We start from the raw sequence: 12,986 nt of genomic DNA, 5'->3' as shown, positions 1-12,986 counted from the left end.
GTGCAGCTCTATAGGCTCAGCAAAGTAGTCAGCTTCTTACTCTTCATGCTTGCCCTTGTGATAGAAAATTATTAGTAAGGATACAGTGGTAAGCCCTCCACTAAGAAAGGAATTTATTTTTCCCTTTGTGACATCCTAAGGAAGCAAGCAGCTACTGACAGGTTTGTTTTTTTTTTTAACTTGGGGTACAAATTTGTTGTCTTACTCATTTTTATATTGCTGTGACAAAGCATTATGATCAAGGCAACTTATAAAAGAAAGCATTTATTTTGAGGGTTGGAGACCACGAACAAGGCTGGGAGCATGGCAGCAGGCAGGCAGGCTTGGTAGTGGAGCAGTAGGTAGTGAGAGCTTACCTCTGATACATGGGCAGGAAGGAGAGTGAGGATGAAGAGTGAGGACCTGGCATGAGCTTGTCTTCCAATAAAGTTTGGCTTCCTAATCCTTCCCAAACAGATCAACCAACTGGGGATAAAGCCTTCAAATATATGAGCCAATGGGGGACAGGGAGGTGTTATCATTTGAAACACCACAATTAGGAACAGTGAACGTGTGAGGAGGAATCTGTGTGTGTGTGTGTGTGTGTGTGTGTGTGTGTGTGTGTGTGTGTGAGAGAGAGAGAGAGAGAGAGAGAGAGAGAGAGAGAGAGGTGGGGGGGGTCTTCATGTATCACAGGGTGGCCTCAAACTCACTAAACAGTGGAGGACTGGGAGCTTCCGGTGCTCCTGGCTCTACCTCCTGGTGGTTGATATGGTGACGGCCATGCACCACCCCACACTCAGCTAATGCTGGGGTTTGAATCCAGTGCCCAGTGTGTGCTAGGTAAGTACTCTACCGACTGACTATATTGCCAGTTCTGGTATCTTATTCTTTAATAATTCCGTGCAGCATACAGGACGCTGATTCCCAGGCACTTAAGGTGGCTTGCCTTGAAGCACACCTGCGTCCACGTGGCTCCAGATGAGGGGGGTCTCAGTTCTTTCTTTCTGCAGAGTTGGGCTTCATGCTCCAGCAAGACCAGCAGTCATGGTATGGAGGGGTAGGAGCCAAGGCAGGTGATGTCGGACCAGCTCACAAAGTGAAACCCCAGCCTTGGTCTTATGGCTCCTAGTAATCCACTTTAGACACTAGGGCTTCCTGAAGCACAGGACAGGAATCCCAGACCTGATGCAGAGAACAAACACATTTCTGGGGAAGTGGCGTGCAGGCAAATGTTTAACACTGGGGTCTCTGGGGAGAATGAAAGCTGTAGCTTGTTACATTTACTGGTTTCTGTGGTGTAAATACTCTCTCTAGGAGGATTTGAAGTTACTACCAGAATATTAGCTGAGTGTAAGTAGGAAAGGTATATAATCAGGAGGGAGGGAGGGAGGGAGGGAGGGAGGGAGAGAGAGAGAGAGAGAGAGAGAGAGAGAGAGAGAGAGAGAGAGAGAGAGAGGAGATGCTGGAATTGAACCCAGAGCTTCTACATACTACCCAAGAGCTCTACCACTGAGCTACGTTTCTCCTTTTCAGCTTCCCCACGAGTATCTGCTCTGTGTCTCTGGCTAGGGTTCAGGACTCCCAAGTCTTGGAAAGTCAGAAGCCTTGGATCTACAAAAAAGAAAAAAATAGGACATAGGCCAGGAGGTGGCAGTGCAGTCTATAATCCCAGCACTTGGGAAGCAGAGGCAGGTGGATTTCTGAGTTCAAGTCTAGCTTGATCAACAGCACAAGATTCAGGACAGCCAGGGCTACATAGGGAAACCCTGTCTTACAAAACCAAAAACCAAAACCAAAACAAGGCTGGGAGGTGGTGACCTGGGAGGCAGACACAGGAGGATATCTGTGAGTTTGGGGCCAGCCTGGTCTACAGAACAAGTTCCTGGACAGCTTGGGCTACACAGAGACTGTGTCTCAAATAAACAAAGAAAACATAGCAAAACAAAAATGAGTAAGAAATTGGGACTTGAAACTTGTAGGGAAAGGGACACAAAGACCACTTGAAGAGGCAGCTCAGGGGCTGGGACTCCTGGGTCCTGGGGATGAGACTAGGCTTCCTGACAGCAGGAACATGGAAGGCAACGGAGTTACAGACTGAAAACCTCCTGGGCTTCTTGCGAGGACGTCATTTGCCTCATACCCCCACCCAGAACTCACAGGAACAAACTTTGGAGGCTGAAGACACCACTGAAGACTCCCCTTGGTACCAATGACCCCTTTGAAAATCAAGCAAAGCGTCCCCTCCGATTGCCGTCACCTGGACCCCACCCAGCACAGCACACCACACTCTGGCGACTTTGGCAAAGGCCTTCCAATTAGGCAGATGCTGAGCTCATCTGGACATGATGAGACTACCACCCTCCCTCTGGGAGGCTCACAGCACACCCAGGATGTGGGAGGGAGCATGGACCTATGGACTGGAAACAAACCAATAAAACAGGAGAACAAAGGAGCTTCGTCCCTGGGCGCTGACATCACGTGGCTTCGTTTCTAATTCCAGTTTGGCTGTTGGCCAGATGTGTGTGTCTGTGTCACTCAGCTGACTGACCCCTGCGGCCCTCGGTTTCCTTATCTGTAAGGGGGGGGCAACGGCAGTTCTTGGCTTGAAGGAGGGTAAAGATTCAGTGACAATGAAGAACTGTACTTGGTGACTCATCTGTGTATTCCATTGTCTCTCTCCCTCAGGATCAAACCTATGAGGTCACCGCAGTGATAGGTGAGCAGTCCAGATGTGAGAGGTAAAGTCAGGTGTTTGAGGTACCCGTAGGCCTTCACACCAGATAGTCCAGCACTGGGTCCCAGATATGCTTTTTTTTTTTTTTTTTTTTGAAATGGGGTCCTCCTATATCACCCAGACTGGCCTTGAATTCTCAATTCTCCTACTTTAGTCTCTACAGCATTAAAGTTTTTAGACATCCGAATGTAGTTCCCGCCTCTACACCCAGCTGTGGGCAACCCTACCTTTGGAGACTTCCAGTTCTACCCCAACTCTCTACTCCTCTGGAAGAAGCTGGACAGGAGGGACGAAGTGTCCCCAGGGAGGCCCAGGAGTAGCTGGGGATGAGGGATCATTCAACAGTCCTCCCCAGCTCTTCAGCGGTGCTCACAAGCAAGCCAGCTTCCTAGAAGTCCAGGCCTCACGGCCACACTCTTCTCACCACCTCTGCATCTAACTAGCTCCTAGTGAGACATGGCGAGGAGTGGAGGGAGGGAGTCTCCTTCTTTTCCCCACGAAGGAAGCCTTTTCAGAACTTGCAATGGCTTGGCCGAGCTTTGCCCGGCGCCCAGAGGCCGTGAGAGCCATGAGAGCCGTGAGACATCCCTTCTCCTCCACAGGCAACTGGATGGGAAGGTTACTGATTCCAAGTCACAGAGCCTTAGGCTTTTTATGACATGTATGAAGTCTATGAACAATGACTGTATTGTGGGGAGAACTTAAAACCTTTGTAAGAGGGGCTGGGGATTTAGCTCAGTGGTAGAGCGCTTGCCTAGCAAGCGCAAGGCCCTGGGTTCGGTCCCCAGCTCCGAAGGAAAAAAAAAAAAAAAAAAAAAAAGAAAAAAAAAACCTTTGTATGAACTAGTTCACACTGAAGGCACTGTCAATTTATTCTTTTTTTTCTTTTTTTTTTTTTTTTGGTTCTTTTTTTCGGAGCTGGGGACCGAACCCAGGGCCTTGCGCTTCCTAGGTAAGCGCTCTACCACTGAGCTAAATCCCCAGCTCCTGTCAATTTATTCTTAAAAGTTACTTAGATGCTTTTGGAGGTGTCAAGAAAGTAGCTGCCATAATTTTTTTTTGTTGTTTTTTATGCAATGGCAGAGTAGTATTTAGCTAACACAATGATGTCATACATGTTATATCAAAGGCAATGAGATGAAAGGAATGCTGTCCCTATATACAGCTAATTTGCTTCATATGTCCACAAGAACCTGTTTCAAAGCCTGCCCCTGAGAGGCTGACGTTTCAGAACAGTGATCTTGAGTCCAGCCTGATCTACATAGCAAGACCCTGGCTCAAACCCCAAGACATAGTTTCTTCAGCCTTGCACTTCATTTTTTTCCTTAGGAAAGGTAAGTTATTTTGGGCAGAGTGGTGCATGTCTATGGTATGAGCTCAGGCAGCTGAACTCAATCCAGCTTGGCCTATGTAGGAAGTTCTAGGCTATCCTGGGTTACAACATAAGACTCAACCTCAAAACCCTGGGCAGGGGGAGAAGAGTGAGTTGTGTTGTGATGGGAGGGACACTTTATAGACAAGGGGGAAATCCTTCTAAACCCAAGTCGTCCATCATCTTCATCATCCTCTGACTCCTCCAGGAATCCCAGTGCTCGGGAGGCAGAGGCAGGAGGATTTCTGGGAGTTTGAGACCAGCCTGTTCTACATAGCAAGTTTCAGGATAGCCAGAGTTACGTAGTGACCCACTGTCTCTAAACGGACAAGCAAGCAAGCAAACAAAAACTCCAACAGTCCACCAGCAGCAAAGGCATCACTTTTTGCCTGCTTGCATTCACTCTTGCTGGCAGCTTCATCTACCAGCAATAGGGGCTTCTGCTACCTGTTTTCCCCATCACTGTCCCATATGCCTCAGTGGGGACAGAACTGCCTACCCAGGAAAGTATAGGGCTAGCTCTGGAGTCTTTTGGAATCCCATGCCTGTGTCTGTCACCTGCTGTCAGAGGGGTGCATAGGGCAGCAAGCACAAGCACTCCCTTTGTGTGAGGGAAGCCTGGGATACTGAAGACCGGAGCCAGTAATCCTGAGAGACCTGCACCTAGGATGTTCAGGTTCCAGGCCACTCCTGTTGTACTCATAGCCGGGCCATTTCTCTGAGGACAGTTGGAACTTGGGCAAGGAGCTGCTTGCTGTGCCCTGAGGTTTCTCCACTTGGGAGACAAACCCAGAGAGCTTCCTGAAGAAGCAGGAAGGACACCCTGGCTGGGTTCCTAAACCTGCAACCCAGAAGTTGCCACAGGCATCTCCAGGAAGGCTGAACCCCTCCTGCCTGCCTGCCCAGAGCCAATTGGCAAAACTTTGCTCTTTCAGATCTCTGGGCTCCGGGTAATAACTGCCAGAGTCTTGTCAATGGCCAACCCTACTCCCAAACAGTGGGTCCCCAGCTTCCCTCTTCCTCCCCCCCCCCACCCCGGAGCTGGGGACTGAACCCAGGGCCTTGCGCTCGCTAGGCAAGCGCTCTACCGCTGAGCTAAATCCCCAACCCAGCTTCCCTCTTCCTTAACCAGGTGTGGTGGCATAATCTGCAATCCCAGCACCCAGAGGGGTGGATGTAGGAGGATCAGTAGTTCAAAGCCATGCCAAGGCTACAGGAAACCCTAACTCTGAAGAAAAACCAGCAAATCCTCTCTCGGTGCATCCAGATCCCTTTTTATTTCCCCTTTAGGAGAAATATAGGTTTTAATTTCTCTTTCATAAGTGCCTTTTCCAGTAAGGACATCTTTTTTTTTTTTTTTTCCTCATTTGCAGATCCACTCTCCTAGAAAGCCCTGTGGGTAGTAGCACATCCCACTCCTGACACATGGGAGGTAGAGGTAGGAGCTTCTGGGGGCTGAAGAGCAGCCTCAGCTACACAAGTTCAAGGTCAGCCTGGGTAGAAAGAAGAAAGAAAAGGAGAGAGGGAGGGTGGGGGTAGGGAGAGAGATGGGGAAGGACACATACACAGAGACAGGAAACGATGATTTCTGGTCACTTTCTGTGCTTCTCCAGGAAACGTGAGCCAACGATGCCTGTGGTGACATCAGCCTCTGCCTGCCTCTGCTGCTTTAGAATTTCCCTTGCCTGTGTTCTCAGGACCCTTACCACTCTCTACAGAGCTATGTACTTACTGCTTAGTACGTTGCCTTTTTTTTTTTTTTTTTAATGTGTGTGTGCCTGAGTGTACGTATGTGCACCACAAGTGTACAGGACCCCATAGAAGTCAGAAGGGCAGAAGAAGGTATCGTGCCGTGTGGAACTGACTTATAGACAGTCATGAGCCATCATGTAGGGGATGGGAACAGAAACTGAGTCCTCTTTGAGATTAGGAAGTGTTGTTGCAAAATTATAAAAAATGCTGTCCTTTTTCCCCGCTCTAGGCCCGGCAGCTCAGTGCCCCAAGATATCTGGTAGATATATCTTCATCTCAGTCAGCAAAGCCTCTCACCCGCTCTGCTCCATCCCATATCACACTGCCGGTGGCTTTTCTCTGAGCCTGGCAGCAATCTCTCTACCCATCCAGTTCCCAAGGCAGGCTGCCACCATGCCAGACATACACATCCCAATTTCATGGAGGGCTAGCGTGTTTAGCCACCAACCACTCTCTTGAACTTAAATTACCACCTGAAAGAACACACAACACAATAACCTTTGATCCAGTTGATAAGATACAATTGCCCTCCTAGACAAAGCCCTGTACACATCCGTCCCTTAAGAACATTCATAACAACCTGTAAGTGTGCAGAGAGAGGAATTTTTTTTTTATTCATTTATTATATATAAGTACACTGTAGCTGTCTTTACACACACCAGAAGAGGGCATCGGATCTCTTTACAGATGGTTGTGAGCCACCATGTGGTTGCTGGGAATTGAACTCATGACCTCTGGAAGAGCAGTCAGGTGCTCTTAACCGCTGAGCCATCTCTCCAGCCCCCAAGAGAGAGGAATCTTTTTTTTTTTTTTTTTTTTTTTTGGTTCTTTTTTTCGGAGCTGGGGACCGAAAAGAGAGAGGAATCTTAACATCCGCGTCCACGTTTTCTCTGCTGCTTCTCTCTCCTCACTCCGGTCTCCTCCCCTCTCTGAAACTTTTCCCCGCCCATCCTTCCTTCTCGTCCAATGACAGGCCTCGTTCTATCTTGTACCTGCCTTCACCTGTATAATGACATCATCCTACAAGGAAGCGCTATGCCCAACTTTTTTTTTTTTTAATTGTTTCCGAAGGTCTGGTGATATGGTTCAACCCCTGCCATTAAGACTGAACTGAACCCCCAGGACCTACACAGTGGAAAAAAAGAACTAACTTCTGTAAATTGTCCTCCGACCTCCACACACGGGCAATGTCATGCTACATGCACCCCAGGCACCCAAACTGGATGAATAAAAAGACTTCCTAAATCCACCCCCAGATAAAACAGGTGAGCCAAGGGTGAGGGTGCAGGTCTGTGACCCCAGCACTCCAGGAAGACTGCCATTGTTGGAGTAGCCTGCGCTGCATAGTAAATCCCAGGCCGGCTTGGACTGCCTATCAAGACCGGGTCTCAGCTGAGCGTCACAGGAAAGGCCTGTAAACCCAGCTTTCACCAGATGCATGGCAGGAAGACCAGCTGTTTGTAGTTATCCTAGGCTACATAGCTAGTCTGAGGCCAATCCGAGCAACGTGAGACTCGGCTTCAAAACCAGCAACAGCAACAAACCCTATCCTAAAAGTCAAGCAAGCAAACAAAACAGTCTTACTGACTTGGGATTAGCTTCTCAGGATTGATGGAACTGATTGTCCCATGCAGCAGGACTTGACCACAGCAATGCACCTCTTCTCGGTTCTGGAGGGTGTGAGTCTGCAACCAGAGCCACTTCCTGTTTTTCAAGGTAGCGGTTTTTCTGTGTGGCCCTGGCTGTCCCGGAACTCTCTCTCTGTGTAGACCAGGCTGGCCTCGAACTCAGAGGCCTGTCTGCTCTGCCTCCCAAGTGCTGGAATCAATGGTATGTGGCACCACCACTTGGCTACATTTAAAATGTGGAAGGTTTTTTTTTTTGAACATGTGTTTTTCCATTGCAGAGACTGAAGGCCTCCAGGATGCTCAAATATACTCACAGCACAGCTCTTAAGTGTTTTGTTTTGTTTTTTTTGTTTTTTTTGTTTTTTTTGGTTCTTTTTTTCGGAGCTGGGGACCGAACCGAGGGCCTTGCACTTCCTAGGCAAGCGCTCTACCACTGAGCTAAATCCCCAACCCCAATTTTACTACTTTTTAAGCAGTTCTATTTATTTATCTGGTTTTTTTGTTTGTTTATTTGGTTTTTCAAGACAGGGTTTCTTTGTGTAGTTCTGGCTGTCCTAGAACTCACGGCTAAGAGGTTTGTTTTATTTGTAATTATGAGTGTGTATGTATGAGTGTGTGCTAGAAGAGGTTGTTGGGTCCCCTGGACCTTGAGTTATGGGCTGCTGTGAATCATCTGATGTGGGTACTGGGGACTGAACTCAGGTCCTCTGGAAGAGCTGCAAGCCCATCTCTCCAAACCCACTCATCTTTTTAAAAATGACCTTATCGGATCTACGGAGACTCCTACAGATCCAGCTGGCCTCGAAGTTGCTATGTAGCTGAGAGTGACTTGGAAATTCTGGTCCCACTGCTTCTGTCTCCCAGTGCCAGGGTGGTGGACATGTACCAGGCTGCCTGGCTATCCATTGAACCCAGGGCTGGCTGCATGCTATGCAAGTCCTCTAGCCATTGGGTTGCGTCTCTCCAGCCCCACCCTGTTTTTTATTATCATTCTTTTATATGATTTATCTATTTTTATTTTCTATGCACTGGTGTTTTGCCTGCATGTATATCTGTGGGAGAGCGTTGGATCCGCTGCAACCAATCTTTTTTTTTTTTTTTTTTTTTTTGGTTCTTTTTTTCCGGAGCTGGGGACCGAACCCAGGGCCTTGCGCTTCCTAGGTAAGCGCTCTACCACTGAGCTAAATCCCCAGCCCCTTGTTTTGTTTTTTAAACAAGATCTCTTCCTGCTTGCCTGGGATTACCTATATAGCTAAAGTTGACTCTGAATTTCTGACCGCCTTGTTCACATCTACTGGGCGCTGAGTGACAGACCTGTGCCACTAATCCTCATTTATGTGGTGCTGGGAACGGGACCCAGAGTACATGCTAGATGTACTCCACCAATTAAACGGCATCCCTAATTCATGGCTGTTTCAAATAGGATGAGTTTCGACTGAAGTGGAACATAACATAAATCCCTAGCCATGATTAACCCCCTACCCCCAAAGTTCTCCATGGCCTTTGCAGTCAGGGTCTAACCCCTGGCAACAACTGGACTATGTTGCATGGATTTTCCACAGTGTCCCCCCACCCCCGCCAGAGGAAGTAGATTGGGGCTGGAGGGATGGCTCGGTGGTTGAAGAGCACTGGCTGCTTTTGCAGAGAACTCGGTTCCCAGCACTCACAAGGGGACTCAACTGTCTGTAACTCCAGTTCGAGGTGATGTGACCCCTCTTCGGGCATTCTTGGGAACCAGGCACTATGGTGCACGTGCTAGTCACCCACACGCAGAAGAAAATAGGTAAACATTTGTAAAAGGCTTATTTATTTCATGTGTATGAGAACACTCAGTTGTCTTCAGACACACCAGAAGAGGACATCAGATCCCATTACAGATTGAACGTAGGACCTCTGGAGTCAGAACTGGACTTAAGAGCAGTCCGTGCTCTAAACCACTGAGCCATCTCTCCAGCCCCTAGTAAACATTTTTAAAGGAAGCCATAGATAGAATGTGGGCCTTTGGATCTCTCTCCCTGTATGTGTGAACAATGTATGCATGTCTTTTTGTGGGTGTGTGCACATATGTACATGCACGTGTATGAACATGCATATGGAGGCCAGAGGTCAATGCTACCTGGCTTTCTTCAATCCTTTACCTTTTCTTAAAAACATTTTTATTATTTACTTACATGCACGTTGTATGTATATGTATGTGCACATGCATGTGAGTAGTACCTGAAAAGGCCAAAAGAAGATATTGGATTCCTTGGAGCTCAAGTTACAGGTGGTTGTGACCTGCTTAGCGTGAGTGCTGGGAACTTGCAAAAGCAGCAAGTGCTCCTAACCCCTGAGCCATCTCTCCAGCTCCTAACCCCTGAGCCATCCCTCCAGCTCCTAACCCCTGAGCCATCTCTCCAGCTCCTAACCCCTGAGCCATCCCTCCAGTTCCTAACCACTGAGCCATCCCTCCAGCTCCTAACCCCTGAGCCATCTCTCCAGCTCCTAACCCCTGAGCCATCCCTCCAGTTCCTAACCACTGAGCCATCCCTCCAGCTCCTAACCACTGAGCCATCTCTCCAGTTCCTAACCACTGAGCCATCTCTCCAGTTCCCCTCATCTTTTCTTTCATTTGCATTTTTGTTTTTAGTGGGTATTTTGTTTTGTTATGAGGGGTTCGGGGGGGGGGGGAGGGTCTCACTGTGTATCCTTGGCTGGACTGGGCCTTGATTTGTAGTAGATCAGGCTGGCCTCTAACTCACAGAGATCCACCTGTATCTGTCTCCCATGTGCTGGGATTAAAGTCTGCATCACCACACCAGGATTCATCTTTACTTTTTGTGACAAGGTCTCTCGCTGAACCAGAAGTTTCCAGGTTCCACGAGGCTGGCAGGCCAATGAGCTTCAGGGATTCATCCCTGATGTTACAGATGTGGAACTCCAGGCTCAGCTTTTTCCATGAGTGTGCACTTTACTGAGTGAGCTATGTCCTCAGGCTGGTTTCCTGGTCAGACTAGAGTACTCTGACACTCACCACCATTGAATGAATCAGTGGGATCGATAGGTTTGAAAACCCTTAAAGAGGTTATGGAATAGTGTGATGGCTGCCACCACCTCCCTCAGACTAGGAACGGTGTATAGACAAATACACTCACACCATTCTGGGTAGATCATTGTCTACTTTAGCTCATCTCTAGGACAAAGATTTACTTCTCTCTGTCTGTCTGTCTGTCTGTTTCTCTGTGTGTGTGTCTGTCTCTGTATGTGTGTCTTTGTCTCTTTGTCTCTCCTCTCTCTCTCTCTCTCTTTTGGTTTTTTTCAAGACAGGGTTTCTCTGTGTAGCCCTGGCTGTCCTGGAACTTCCTCTGTAGACCAGATTGGCCTTGAACTCACAGAATCTACCTGCCTCTGCTTTCCAGTGTTGGGATTAAAGATGTGAATCTTGGCTTAGAATTTGCTCTCAGAACACTTGACAAGCTGAACATTGATTAAATGACTACCATATCTTACCTAACAAGTAGTCAGTCTTCAGATGGTCCCAGGAATATCTGGTCTGCATGTTTCCTGCCAGGCACAAAGGCAGGAGCCTGCAGTCATTCACATTTCTCAAAACCTCTCCCTCCCCCTCCCCCAGTAATTGGACCAGCCTGATCTACAGAGCTAGTGTTAGGGCAGCCGAGGCTACACAGAGAAACACTGTCTAAAAAAAACAAACAGGGGCTGGGGATTTAGCTCAGTGGTAGAGCGCTTACCTAGGAAGCGCAAGGCCCTGGGTTCGGTCCCCAGCTCCGAAAAAAAGAACCAAAAAAAAAAAAAAAAAAAAAAAAAAAAAAACCAACCAACCAAACAAAAACCCAAACACAGTACTTAGTGAACATCTCTATGGACACATGGGAGGGAGTTTCACTCTGCCTTATACACAGGGTGGAGTTAATGGGGTGGGGGTGGGGTGGGAGTATTACATCTCTATGGACACATGGGAGGGAGATTCACTCTGCCTTATACACAGGGTGGAGTTAATGGGGTGGGGGTGGGGTGGGAGTATTACAGGATCCCTCGATGCACAATAATTACCTCATAACCTGGATGCTTAACATCCTTTTTTGGGGGGAAGGGCGGCGGGAGGGATGGGCCAAGGCTTTCCACATGACAGGCAAGTGCTCCTAGAATCACACCTCTAGATCAATAGTTCTTAAAATCCTCTCTCTCACACTTGAGAGGTTGGCAGATCTGCCTGGTGGCTCTCGATGGACTTTCAGGCAGGTTGTGCTGGGGTGTGTGTGGTGAAATCAATGGAAGTTTTCTCTACACCCACACCTGTGTCTGGGCTGGCTGGGTAGATCAGTACAGGGTGAAGGCTAGATGCCACCTCTTAAGAGATAAGGAGCTGGCAGCCATCTTTCGCCTTCATGGTGGCGGACTCTTCAGTGCTGTCTAATATCATCACACGCTAACTCCTGAGCACAGAGCTCCATTCTCACCCCACAGTAGGATCCTGACTCTGTTGTGTTGGATCATTTGCGGATTGTTCTTGAGGCAAGGTCTCACATAGCCCAGGCTGACCTCTAACTCCATATATAGCTGAGAATGAACTTCTGATCTTCCAGCCTTTACCTACAGAGGTCTTGAATTATAGGGGAGCACTCTCATCTCTCCAGCCCTGACCTTGAGCCTTTGATCCTTCTGCCTCCAACTTTCAGGTATTGGGAATAAGGTGTGTTGGACAATACCTGCTTACCTCTAGCTCCTTTTAAAAAATGCTTAGTTACAGACTGGAGAGATGGCTCAGCTCTTAAAGCCTAAGATCACAACCAAAATATTTATTTGCTGATGGCTTTAAAACTTTGTGCCTTCCTCACGATAGCTGCGGACTCTTCTGCCCACTCTCCAGTTTCCAAAATAATGACTCTGAGACTTATTATAATAAGTGCCTAGGCTGAACTGGAGGGATGGTTCTGTGGCTAAGAGCCCTGACTGCTCTTCCAGAGGTCCTGAGTTCAATTCCCAGCAACCACATGGTGGCTCACAACCATCTGTAATGGGATCCAATATCCTCTTCTGGTGTGTCTGAAGACAGCGACAGTGTACTTATATATAATAAATAAATCTTTAAATAAGTAAATACATAAATAAGTGCCTAGGCCACAAGCTTTGGCTCGTTCCCCAGTGAGCTTGTAACATAAACAAGCTGTTTATTCTATTCTTTGAGTGCCACGTGGCTAGTTACCTCTCAGAGGACTCCTGCCGCAGCCTCACCACCTAGGCACAATAAAAGCCATTCCTTGATGGATTAGTGGTGCACACTTGTAATCTTGAGTGGTCCAGAGGCTGAGGCAGGAGGATTGCCATGAGCTCAAAGTCTATTACAGAGTAGACTACAGAGTAAAACTCAGTCTCTTTTGTTTGGTTTTTCAAGACAGGGTTTCTCTATGTAGCCCAGGCTGTTCTCAAACTCACTCCGTAGACCTGGGAGGTCTAGAACTCAGAGATCTGCCTGCAGAGTGCTGTGATTAAAGGCTTTTGCCACCACCACCATTAC

Source organism: Rattus norvegicus, chromosome 10, assembly GCF_021556685.1.
Source record: "Rattus norvegicus strain SHRSP/BbbUtx chromosome 10, alternate assembly SHRSP_T2T, whole genome shotgun sequence".
Taxonomy (NCBI): Eukaryota; Metazoa; Chordata; class Mammalia; order Rodentia; family Muridae; genus Rattus; species Rattus norvegicus.
Note: the sequence above shows the minus strand (reverse complement) of the source record.